Genomic DNA, 13,594 nt, shown 5'->3' with positions numbered 1-13,594 from the left:
CATCAGTTTCTCAATGCGCTGATGAGGCAGGATGATTAATTCCTTTTAAAACCAGCGAATTGGAAAAGAAAGTGAAATGGCAATTTGCAGATTTCCTTTTAGCAAGCCACAAGTACATCTTTATGGTCCTTCCTGGGAATCTTTTTCACCATACCTGGAACAGCTGGAAAAAGCAAACAGAAACAAGGATCATAAGACTACTTCGTGTCAGCTTGGAGAAAAAAACAGAGGTAAAGTTCACAGGCCCCAAAAAGTAAGGAAAAAACAGCTCACAAGCTCACTCTTTGCCCTTCAGGGAGCAGAAATAATGGGAAGTGAAGAAGATTGACTGAAAGATTAGGATTTTATAAACTTTATTACTACTGTTGAAAAGAGTTACTAACAAAGAACTTTCAGGATAAATTTTAGATGGTGAGAATATCAGCAGTATGCAGGGCCAGATGAAACGAGTCATCCATCCAACTGTAAAACCCCTATCTCCCCATCCTTTACCCTTCTGGCAGTGTTTTCTTCCTTTCCCAGTTTATTTTGCCCTTGCAGAGTGACTCTGTACTTAGCTGTGGAAATTTGCTCTTCCCCTGGAAAAAGACAGTGTTGATCTAGCAGGCATCAGGGTCCAGGATGACCCTACTATGCATGTACATGCATCTCCTCTGCATGACAGAAGAGTCTTTAACATGGTAAGTACTGGCTATGTGCTCTACACCTCTTCATGCTTTCAAGCAAAGGTGAACAGATCCATCTGTTCCTTTTTCCTTCATAATTCAGGTCTGAAGCTGATGGAGCGAGCAAGAAAGTGAGCACAGAGGGTGAGACATGAACTTCGCGTTGATGACATCTAGAAGAGCCACAGCAGCTTTAAGGTAAATAATTTCCTTTCATGCTCACATGCCAGTTTACATCTGCACAAGCTAATGTTGTCTTCATGGTGGTACAAATAAAGAACACTTGGTACATCAGCCAGTCATTGCATTATTGCTCCTCTGAGCTGGCGGTGTGACTGATAGTGAAGTTCAAACTATATTTCTTTCGAAGGTCACTGTCCTAGATCAGATGTCTGCCTTGCCAATTTTTCATATTGACACTCTTCTAGATAAGAGAGAAGATGCCCCTGAACTTTGAAGTCTGGTGAAAGACATGCGCTAGGCAGCACATGATACAGAGAGTCATGTATGTCATCTGTTTTGGACTCTGGGACAAGATAGCCAGGCTGTAGTCTAGAAGAGGTAAGATCACTTTCTGAAAGATTGTTATATCAATATAGTAAGCAAGTTATTTTGCCTGCAAGTAACTAATGTCTTTCCAGTTGTTTGAGCATTTTGCTTGTGATTTTTTAACTTGCAGGGGGCAGTCCTGATTTCCAGGTGCAGTGATTTAACTTGTGGATGAAGTACTTGATCGTGATAGTATGAGTTTATGTCTCCTTGTATGCGAGCTGGATCAGAGGCTGTATGAGTCTGTATTTACTACAGCAAGTAGTAAATTACTGTAGCAAGTCTGTCAGCCAAAAGTATCACGGCCAGTTGTAAGCTCTAAGAGTGATGCTGGCTTTGTCCCTTTTGCATGAAAAGGGCACGGAAGAGCACTGGATTTGATGGAGAGCATAGAACAGGATCTAGGACCAAAGTCAGTCATCTGACTTAATAGCTGCTGCAACTGATTAAATATCATCTGCATATTGGCCCTCCACAAAAGGAGTTTTCATCGTGGAATATGAAACATGTTCAAAATGAGTCCTACCCAAAATCATTTTATCCAGCCTTGCTTAAATAATGTGGCAATCCAAAGAGTAGTTCAGCACATGTAGTTTTAGCTTGGCATCTTTTGATTGGTGGCACACAGGAAAAAGTACAACAGTAATCTGGCACTTGCAGAATGAGCAAACAGTTAGTGAAGAAGAAATGTGATCATTAAGGAATATGGCAAAACCTGGGAAAGTAGACCATTCAGGCCTGAACGAATGGATGGAGAGTGCACAAAGTTCCTAGCAGCATTTTTTGGAGATAAAGAGAAAGACCACCCAAGTGAGCTGAAGAAAGTTAATACTTAAAGATAACATTTAATGGTAGAAGATCTTGGGTTGTTCTTTCACTTTCTCAAGTGTCAGAGATGCATGACATACAGAAATGTATTTTAGCTACTCTATATTTTAGAAAAAGATTTTACTGTTTTTTATTTGTCCTCTGTAATTTTCTTTCCAATATTTTAATGGCTATTTACATTTGGCTACAATCAGCCTGCATTTTCCCCTTGAAAGAATATCTGGTTTAACAAAGATCCTTGGTGACTTTAGCAGGAACAATGTGTACTGATTATCCACCATACCCACACTTGCTCTTGTGCCTGGATGCAGTATGCATTGAGGCCATGCATTCACCAAAGCAGTCTCAAGGCCACCTTAGACTGCCACCACAGCTGCCTGTTACCATTAAACTACACCATTAAAACTAATCAGCTACACCATTAGACTGCCACCATGGCAATCTAACGGATGTCAGCAAGTATTTTGTTTAGAGAAGTGACGGTCTGGTGATGCTCAGTTTCATAAGCTGCTATATTTGGAACTACTATCTTTAAACTCATTTCATACAGACAATCAACAAGCCAAATTCTTCTTAGCTTCACCAGCACTTGCTCTTAGCAGCAGAAATCACAATGAGAATATAATTTTTTGTCATCGTACACAAATCCTAAATTTATCTGAGAGTCTCTGGCCAGGTGGAATATGTTTCTTGCCAAACCTAGAGGAAGGGGTTGAGAGGCGGTATCATGAAAAGCGAAGTTTTGAGGATAAATCTTTCCTCTAAGGTGTTAATCAGTGGTCCTCTGACAAGGAGCAGTGAGTTGGAGGGAAGTTTCAATGACCAAGTGTCTGCAACCTGTCAGGGCTGTAAAGAGAGAAACAAATCAAGTACTTGTGGATGCTATTCAATACCAAGGCACACGCAGCCCCCGAGGACATGAATATTCAAGGAATGTGATTTCACTGGCCCAGAGCTCATGCAAGCTCTCAGTGAGATCCACACTTTGTATTTCATTGGTAATGCTTTGTATTTTAAGCTGAATGCTAACTTCAAGAATCAGTAGAAAGTGAAGTTCACAGAAAAATGATAACGAAAACAGTTTTGAGTAAAGCAACTTCATAGGAATTTTTAAGTTAAAAATGTATATGGTTGGTATGGCATTTTAAACTGCTGTTTTTACCCACACTTTACAAGTGCAAAAAAATTCTAAGTGCAGTGTTGTGTCTGTTTTATATATCTATATATGTGAACATACTTAAGTATGTACACGTGTGCATATACACATATACATAGTTATCAGTGTCACTGAAGAATCTGAAAACCCAGTATATGTTCCAGTGTATCAGGTGTATGAACTATGCAACATAATAGTTATGCATAAGCAGGGACAATTCCACTTGTTTTGTCATTCATGAGAAATAATTTCTGATATATGCACTAACAGGGAAACTATAGTTGAGACAAAAAATTTTCATTATAGTTTTCCATTTCCATTTTACTTTGACCTACCAAATAACTTACTCTTCAATTCTCAAGCCCATAGTAGTAATACACAAGGGCCATTACTCTAACAGTCCTTGTTTCGCTATCCTAGGTATTTCTATTCCTTCTAAATAAAGTTTTTTAGATCATGCTGACCAATAAGGCATCTATGCTTAAATGAGATGTTCTTCCCACCCCAACACCCCAACTCCTTCCCTCCCCCATATTTCTCAGGAAGAATATAAAAACAACCCTGGCATATGGGGTTTATGACATATGCCTGAGCTTGAGTTCTTGTTCCCTTTTGTACTTTGAAAGGTTTAAACCAGCACTGCACATTTTTCACTAGCAAATGACTCCTACATTCCTGCTGTTCTGCTGCAATCCATCGGTTTCATGGTGTGCAGCACAAATGCACACACTTGTTCTTGTCGTAAATCTGCTGTGCAGTTTACCTTCTTCCTGTGATGTTCTCCAGGAGACCTGTATGTTCACTTCTAAGTAATGATCTACAGGCATATCATAGCTTTAAGGGACTGCTGAATCCACACTGTGGTTTAACTGTATAATTGTTGAGCCATGTTTTCCCACCATATGCAGCCCTACCTGCCTCTTTTTCCCCTAGCAGATGTAACTAATCACCAACACACCTGTAAGCAGTGTTTCTTAGAAGAACTATCATGTATTTCTTCTGTAATAAAGGAGTCAGGCTGACTGACAATATGCATATGGATGTCACTTCCAATATAAATACTGCAGGAAAAGTGAGTATGGAGTGCTACGCTAAGAGAAGGGAAATGAAACATGGAAATACTAATTGAGGAATATCTGGCAGAGAAACAGAATGGCAGAAAATTAGGTGTTATAGAAATTTACAGGTGAAATAGGAGCCAGCAATGGGATGCCAAAACCAGGAAACGGTATTCTGGGGTGTATTAACGAAAATGTCATATAGAACACATAGGAGGTAATTACCATACTCCAGTCCTTGTTATAGAGGCTTCTGCGGGAGGTGCATGCTGGCTTTGGTAGGTGCTAGCTTAGGACACTGTGCTCTGAGGAGGCTGTAAGAAAGAATAGCAGAAAGAAGAGGTTCAGAAAATAGGTCCTATAAATAGAGGTTGAAACGACTGGCTGTCTTTGGTCTAGAAGCAGGAAAATTAAAGTGAGATATATGTCTTCTAACACAAAAAGGGCTATAAAAGTTATAAAGAAGGGATCGATAAAACTGTTGCTGTATAATTGTCATTTCTACTAAGGGAAATGGCAAAATTAAATTAGCTTGATTTGCAACAAAGGAGAATTCAGCCTTACAACTTTGGGGTTTGGTTTTGGTTTAGAAAGTATATTGATTTGGGCTGAAAATTAAAAGAACTATCCTAATACTAAGAGCAATAAAGTTCTTCAGCAGCCTTCCAGCAGGAGTAATGATGGTAAAATGGTAAAGCTCACTATTTTTAAGGACTTCAAATATACTCTGTAAAACATACAAATCTAAATAGAAAGATATATGGATTTTGTAAAATCAGTACTCCAGTATGTACTGATACATTCCAGTTCACAATAAAGACCGAAGAGTGCTTATAGTGTTCCTGGTCTGATTTGTCTTTAACTTTTTGGAATGGTGAAGTAATACTTCGTTTTGCTCTTTGTAAAGGTCAGGTAGCACTTGATATAGACTTGCCCACATTTCATCAGGGGCATAGATCGTGAAATTTTACAACCAAGCAGTATTTCAGGACCTGCAGTAACAAAGTTATAGAGTTATAGCATTAGCCTTACATCTCTCCTTTGCCCCTTAGGTTGTTGCAATGTATTGCTGTCCTGCAGCATTTCAGCCAGATTAAATTTTTTTAGGGAACCAGATTCCAGGCTCCTTTGTAGCACAATCCATTATCTATACTACAGGTGTGGCCTTTAACATTGCCAGCGCATGCTATAAGGGAACCAAAGTTCAACTGGAAATCTGAGATGTTTCTAATAAAATAAAACAAGGATGTTATCTTCTACTTGATGTCTAACCTACTTGCTAGAAGCAGTATCTGAAAGTATTGTCTCTAGCTGGCCAATACTGTAGGTATAAAAAGACAATAGAAGTACTTAATGTTGAGAAGTTGAGGCAAGACTTTTGTATACCACAGATTAAGACCCTGAAGGAAGGTGAAGGAGTTTGTTGACCTTTTCAATCTGCTTCCGAGAGGGTGCCCAGTCAGGAAGGACACTGCTTTGCTGGTACTCCAAACCCCACAGAGAAGGTACAATGGAAGAGCAGGTATGATAATGGTTGCATGATTGTTTTGAGATAATTTAAATAATAGCTGCTTTGAAAGAGATGGTTGCTACCCAGCCCTCTGCTCCATACCATGCTTTCTCCATGTCTCCTTGTGTTGCCCCTCATATTCATTAACTCTCATGCAAGTGAGGTCAAGGGACTGCTCTATCTGAAAACCCAGCAAAAGGCAATAGTTTCCAGCCAGATCAACTTTTGCTCTCCCACACACATTAGTGCAAGTGCCAGTGGAAAGCTGGGAGCAGCAACATCTCCCAGGGTGCCAGGGAAGGGTGAGATCAAACATTTCAGCTGCTGTCTGCACCAAGACTGGCTTAAAGATGCTATGAAATGCAGCTGAATTGGTCTGCTTGTACACCTCAGGTTATTTGGATGAACATGGCAGATGTTTAAGGAAGCTTGAGCAGCTTCTGGTTCATCTGCAGAAAAAAAGCAGCTATGTCTCCCTACAAGAGTAGGCAGCACTTCTGTGGAGCAACCACAAGGCTGCAGAGCTGGGACAACTTGCTCATATCCCAAAATGCAGCTCTGGTGGGTACCATTGCCAGGTGCTTCAGGTGGACACTTAAGTTTATAAAACACATAGTACATACAGAAATGTGTATGCATAGAAACTAAAGCTACAAAATACTTCTATGATTTATCTTCCTAATTAACCTGTTCTACTTTACTAACATGTAAATTCCTAATACAATTTCTAGTTTTGGGGGGAAGGTATTTCTAGAGGCAAAAGGTTCTCTCTGAGTCATTATTTCTGTCCTTGTTCTCATGTTTTGTTGAGAGAGAAGGGAAAAAAGGAAATTATAAACTGAATGGCCTCATGAAATTGTAAATTATAAATGAGGAATCTGATATGAAGTATGGGACAGGACGTCTTGCCAAGGTGCTATCTCAATCTTTTACTTTTTTGTAAATAACATCTCCTTTCCTAGGCAAGAAAACAGAAGTAATGCTACATGACTTGTCATTTTATGAATTGGCTGAGTACCTTTTTAAGTTCCAGTGGACCATTAAGTAGTGTGGTAGGTGAATTCCTACTTCTGCTGTAACGCATTCTCTTCCTTTTTTGTCTAAAGTTGTACAGGAAACCTTTAAACCACCATGACTAATAAGGAATTTTCTAAAGAAAATTGCTCTTGACATGTTATTCTTTGTAAATAGGTGTAGTAGTCTGCTTAGGCTGGTATGAATGCTTGCTTTTTGGCATTGCTACAGGGCCTCTTGCAGTCAAGGTGAGCAGCCTGCCGTAAGCTCAGCTCTGGCCTCCAAGCAGCTTTGTAGATTTCTGCATCGCTCATTCCTTCCCTGTGTTTCTATTACAGTAACATAGGTTGAGACTTCTTCCACTTGACTGCAAGTAAAATAAGCCAGCCTCCAGTCTTCCTCCTTTCTCAAAATAAAGGCTTCCTAGAGTAACTGAAAATGGATGCTTGTTTTTAAAGACAGGGCTTCAAGCTGAAGACAGGTTGTATGCTTGGGCTTTGAGAATTATCACGTTTCTTGATGAGGGAGTGGAAACTTCTCTTTGATGGAATTTTATGTTTCTCCAGATATAATATAGGTACCAACAAAGCTGATTTTGAAACTTCCATTAAAATAAGTAAAAGGTGAATGCCATTTGCATACAATAAAGCAAATGTATTGCTCCAGGACCAAACTCACTTGCACAGGGAAGATAGATGCAATGTGGTAACTACCTGAATGCAATGATGTGCAGTGCATCTATGTGGAAAATACACTTTTTATTTTAAGAGTGAAATGCCAGCCTGTTCTTTGTAATCAGATTCTGCCCCTTAGATTTCACCTATCCTGAATTTTGAGGTTTGTGTATGCATGCACAAAATCCAAATACAATTCAGTTAAAAGTGCTGAATGTTACTTCTTTGGGGGTTATGCGAATGTCACATCTTTTTGGTCAGTAACAGAATACCTACTTGATGTTTTTCCTTGGACTTAAAAATATCAGTCAAGGTAAGCACAAAGAGTATTCTTTCTTTCCTGTCAGTTGTTACTTCTTCCATCTCCACTCTCGTACACAGAGGTGAAGGTTAAAATCCTGTTAAAATAGGGATTTCCAAAAGCACAAGGTTATGCAAGTAAGCCTGCAGAAAATGGATATTTGACTTCATTGTGTCACAGAAATGCCAGTTGAAGGCATCTCTGGAAGTCCCCTCAAAGCAGAACTACTGCCAGCCATTGCCTTGCCTGGCCAAGTCCTTTAAAACCTCCAAGGATAGAGGTTCCACCATGTCTCTATATTTTCCTTAATGCCCAACCGAATCCTATGTGGCAGTTGTCTCTTATCACGTTGTCTGTAACTACCAAGAAGAGTTTGGGTCCATCATCTTTCTAACTGCTCTTCAAGTCGTTATAAGCTGCCACTCCTTTTGTTCCTTTAGATTTTCTCTAACTATCAGGGAAAGCTATGAATCTGCACTAGATTTGTGCTCTCTCTCTGTGCTAGCCAGCACTTAACACAGCTGCAATCTCTGTAAACTGGTAAATTAAATATTAACCTGGACTTTGAATAACTTAGCACAGATAGCTGCCTATATTGGGGAAGTTTGGGACTGATTGTCTGCACACCTTCCACAGCATGCTAACTACTAAAGAAACAAATACAGGCATGAAATTCCTGGTCTTAAATCTTTGCTAATTTGGAGGCAGATTCTGGTTTGTTTTGGCAAATAACCAAGCCTGAGCAGTCCTGGAAGATTTCCCTGCACCCTCCTTGCACAAAATTGAGCTTTTCCAGCTCTAAATAAGACTCCAATCCACCATTTTCAAAGAAGTTTTGAGCAGAAGAGCTGGATCTTTGCTTCAATTCTTTTGACTCTACCCCAGCTGCCTGAGCTTAGCGTTTAAAATTTCATCAGTCTTTTCATAGGCACTGGAGTAGGCTTTAAACCCAAAGAAGAACCTTTATTTTCTCAGAGGATAGTCCAATAACTTAATATTGGGGCTCTTGAAAATTTTTTGGGGACAATGGCCATGTTCAAATCCACAGTTTATCATCACCATAGAAACACCCACAGAAACAGTTTAGCATCACCCCAGAGCTAGAAACTAACTGCTACAGCAAATAGGTAGTATACAAAAAGAACGCCAGCTGGACACAATGGCATGTAATATGGCAGAATAGTAAATTTAACACATCACGTGACACAGTTTCTTCAGAACTGTATATTCAGAAAAATACTTTTCCAGCTGCCTTGCAACTGCTTTTCTAAGGGGAGGGCAAGGGTTGTGTAGATGCTGCAGGTATGGGGTCATATGTTGCAGCTTGTAATTTTGTTAACCTTCTCTATTAGCTCTATTCAAATACAGGAGTTTTTGCAAAACGTTAAATCTGGATGAATAAGGACGTATAAATGTTTGACAGTTCAAGCCCTGAACCTACAAAATCTAAACTGCATTTATTGCAGGATCAGTGCCTCAAGCAGGACCCTGCTGGAGCTCTGGGTTTCACTGTAAAAGTTTTGAGCACATTTCATTGTCACCACAAAGCTGTAATCCTCCTGCTTTTTATTTTAAGGGAAATCAGTTGTGACTTCCTTTTAAAAAAATCTGACAGATTGTTTTTTATAGCTGGAGAAGCAGACTGTCTTCTTTGCCTTGAGGTTGTGAAGACAGAATAATTTTACACTATCTAGATTACAAAAGAAAAATGAAAATTGCTTCTTCTAGCTCTTCTCTTTGTAAACCCATCTAAAGGAATATTTTCCTTCCATTCTCAGTAACATACACACACATATATATTTATATGTACAGTTACAAGTTAAAATCATCTTATCCTGTCAGTTTTCTTTGTTCTGCTTTCAAACCTTTCACATTACTAACAAACCTTTATCTGCCTGTACAGTGCTTTGTTACCAAAGGGGGGGGTTCCAAAAAAACTGTGGCCCTATCAGTTCAGGGAACATTGCTTGTTATGACTGAGCTTTGCTCTATCTTTAGAAATTCGCCTACACTCTATGCAACAAAAATTTGCTTTGCGAACAAATAGAAAATGTCCAACAAAACACAAATTGTGTCAAAATGAGACCTTTATTCTCTCTGGCTTTTGTAATCACGAGAGAAACAAAAAGTGTTAGATTCAAATACACAAATAAAGCAAGTCCCCAAATTCATATTTACAGTTTCCACACTTATATTAGAATATATGTGTTTATTATAAGACCCCTATTCAGTTCACTAAAATATGTTTGATTTCCCAATCAAAGGTTTTCTTCTGATATTTTATTCTGAATGTGTAGCCCTTCAGATCATATTTCTGTTCATTTGCAGTAACAATTGTAGGATTAGACTTCCAGGCAACTGTATCATAGAATGTTTATGAATAGAGAGTATAATTAAGTAATTTATAAGCAAAAATCAGGAAAATGAAAGAACCTTACTAAGACAAGAAAAAAAGAGCAGTTATCCCATCTCCTCTCCTTTTTTTAGATTAGACTTGTGCTCTTAAGGATCCTGTGCTGCTTCTCATAAAAAGAGAATTTGATTTTACTGGCCAAATTCCAATTGCAATTTGCCTAACTAATTGCTTCTTGCATTCTTAATTGGGAAAGGCATTCCTGAGTTTCCAGTCTTGTCTAATTTACTTTTATGGTGTCCTTAATTCAGTATAAACCAGGGACAACCTTCACCAAGAGATGATTTATCTTTGAAGGTAGGTGATGATACATTTACATATGCTAAGCGGTCACATATAGCTCGCAGTGTAATATCACAGTTATTGCTTCTGAATACCCTAGCAAAGTAATGATCCCCTCCTATGACTAGATTTGATCAGTTCTGTGGAAACCATCCTAAGAAAAACCCTCTTTTCCGTGCCTCACAAGTGCATGCTGATAAGAGATGAGTTCAACCCTCTATTTCTAGATGAGGAGCAGTGGTGAATTGCCAGGGATGCCTGGGTTACCCAGAGCCCTCCCATCTCTTTGTCCAGTGCTGCAGAACTTGATCTTCTGAGGAGGAGAGACGGATGGCACCCGGGTGCTCAGTACTGCAGAGTAAGCTTTGTGGTCTCCTCTTAATCAGCAGCGGAGCAAGCTCTGCTGATGTTTCATGCATCTCCTCCTCTTCTCCTTTCAGTCTTTCTGAGAGCCTGGCATGGAAATAATAGAATCTGCACTTGTTAGACATACCAGCTTGATGGCCCAAAAATGAAATTCTCTCACGGTTTGTTAAATTCAACCAAGCTACTTGAAAGTTGATGCTACCAATTACTCCTGTAGCTCTCTTTCCCCTACTTACTAGGTTTGATACTTTTGTGTATGTGAAATGCACAAGTGTCAGCAGACATGATGTTAGAGTGTGATAGTTCGGTAGAGAAACACAATTGTAGAAATTGCAGTTATTCATTTAGAAATGTGATTTTTAAATGGGCAAAGTTCTTAGTTAGGCAGCTAGTCATAGGAAACATGACAGGAGAGTGGAATGAAGAGACCTAACTGGCTGCTGCTGCAACAGAAACTGCTGCTGCTGCTCTTTGGCTAATTCAGGGGAACTCTGAGGCAATATAGATTTTTTACAGGTCGTTTTTGAGTAGTGAGGGTACACAGCTGAGAAAGCATCTGGGTTTTAATGAAAGCTTAGCCACTGATTTGTATTTTGAGCTCAGGAAAGGTAGTTAATCTATCTGTGCCTCACTGCTTTTTCAATGAAATTGGGGTAAAAATACAATTCCTCTTTCAAAAAGACACTGTATAATACTTTCTGGCTGTATTTCCATGGCAGATGATCTGACCTAATGTCCTTTTTTTCCAGACTTGCTACTTGCAAAGAATGCAAGTGCGGTATCAAGGGCAGCACTGAGGTTGAAGCATAGATGTATCAAAGCTTTCAGGTCCCTGAAAAGAGAGGTGCTGCAGTATTAAGTGTTGTTAATCTCTCAGGTGAATCACCCTTTCTCCTCTTCATGCATTGTTGCTCTGTGAATTGCCTGTGACTGCAAGACAGTGCTGTGATATCCTTCCTCCCAGTTCCCCACTCTCACCTCTGTTTTGGTGCCCCCTAATTAGCATGTTTTATTGTCACTGTAGAGAGAGTAACACTGACCTTTTCTATTCTGCTCTGTGTTCTTTGTCTCTTCCTCAGTTCATTTACTTTAGCAATAAAATGCTATAACTCAAGACAAGAGTTATTTACAACATCTGTTTGAAGGCAGTTTGACAAGGCATGGGTAAATATAGAACTGGTGAAGTACCCTACACAAATTCATAAGTGGCTGCTTTACAGGCTTTGAAGTCAGGCCCATTCTTTCAAAACTGGATATTTTCCGTGGTGTAATTGGGTCTGACTGTCAGCAAGAATCAAAAAAGTGCTTTCATTTTGACCTATTGCTTGAGGTTATTCCATGTCAGATGTGATAAATTCATGGTACACTGTATTCTCTGTGATGTGGTAAGTTGCATAACAGAATCTACATTTATTTATCACCAAGTTCAAATAAAAAATGCAATAATTCAATGCAAATTTCAATAAATTAGTAGGACCGTGATACATTTGTGGGCTTTTTTTCTGAACATATCTTACTTTTTTCTCCTTAAGAGTCTTGTTCAAGTGGTTTTTCAGTAAATGCAACCTGTATGCAACCCAAGCAAGATTTTGTAGGCAAGGTGCTGACTTGGTCACACACCAGGAATCAGCGTGTGCTGGTAGCCATGGGAGCACAAATAACAAGACAGCAAAAACAGCAGCTGGCTGGGAAGCGTTGGAGGAGACTACACTGGCATGATGTACCAGAGCCTCCTGGGGAAGCTGGACCCCAGGAGGAGGCATAAGGCATGCAAGAAATGAAGAACTCCAAGGGTGGAAGAGCTTGATCTTAGCAGAAAGGAGGTGAGTTGGTAGCATGGTGTGGGGAGTTGAGGGATTGTAGCATGTGTTTGAGAGAAAAGACATGAAAGGAGGATGCTTTCAATAACAGGTTGGGGTGTACAGTCTTGTGGTGAAAAAGCAAAGTCTTGCAACTTCAGAGAAGCAGTACTCTAGGGGATGTGATGGGAGGAGTGGGGAGCACAGCATACTGCAGATCAAAAGCCACTGGGGTTGCTTAAGGGCAGTCTACGTCCTTACCACTCTGTAAAGTAGGCATAGGTACGGAAGCACAGACATGAACGGCCTTGTTCCCCTGTCCATCCCTTCTAGTGATAGTATGAGGATGTTCTACTTTCTCCCCGCTCCACCTTTTTAGCTTTTGGAAAGGTGATAGCTCTAAATAGACACCTGTCCTGGGTTCAGCTATAGCAGTCATTTTTCTCCTGCTTAGTAGCTGGTGCAGTGCTGTGTTTTTTAACTTTCAGCCTGGGAACAACGCTGATAACACCGATGTTTTTAGTTGTTGCTAAGTAATGTTTATTCCAACCAAGGACTTTCTCAGTCTCATGCTTTGCCAGGGAGGAGGGGAAGCCGGGAGGAAGCAGAGACAGGACACCTGACCCAAACTAGCCAAAGGGGTATTCCATACCACAGCACGTCATGCCCAGTATATAAACCGGGGGGAGTTACCCGGAAGGCCCAGATCACTGCTCGGGTCGGGCTGGGTATCGGTCGGCGGGTGGTGAGCAATTGTATCCTCTCCCCTTGTTATTTCACTAATCGTTATTATCATTGGTGGTAGCAGTAGTGGTTTTGTGTTATACCTTAGTTGCGGGACTGCTCTTATCTCAACCCGTGGGAGTTGCATTCTTCCCATTCTCCTCCCCATCCCTCCGGGAGCGGGGGGAGGAAGAAGTGGGGGGGGGAGTGAGCGAGCGGCTGTGTGGTTCTGAGTTACCGGCTGGGCTCAAACCAC

The 13,594-nt window shown here is 40.2% G+C and overlaps 1 long non-coding RNA gene across 1 annotated transcript in view; it reads left to right on the top strand.

Annotated features, from left to right (window-relative positions):
- The first annotated feature begins 695 nt into the window (after positions 1 to 695).
- The window catches only part of LOC115617607, a 30,788-nt gene continuing 17,889 nt past the window's right edge, over positions 696 to 13,594 (top strand). The window contains exons 1-5 of the long non-coding RNA XR_003994638.1: positions 696 to 863; positions 1,094 to 1,226; positions 5,648 to 5,778; positions 6,729 to 6,818; positions 12,349 to 12,639. This is a non-coding gene — a long non-coding RNA (uncharacterized LOC115617607). The remainder of the gene's footprint in view (positions 864 to 1,093; positions 1,227 to 5,647; positions 5,779 to 6,728; positions 6,819 to 12,348; positions 12,640 to 13,594) is intronic.

Source organism: Strigops habroptila, chromosome 1 (assembly GCF_004027225.2).
Source record: "Strigops habroptila isolate Jane chromosome 1, bStrHab1.2.pri, whole genome shotgun sequence".
Classification (NCBI taxonomy): Eukaryota; Metazoa; Chordata; class Aves; order Psittaciformes; family Psittacidae; genus Strigops; species Strigops habroptila.
Note: the sequence above shows the minus strand (reverse complement) of the source record. Positions and strands in the feature narration are given on the sequence as shown.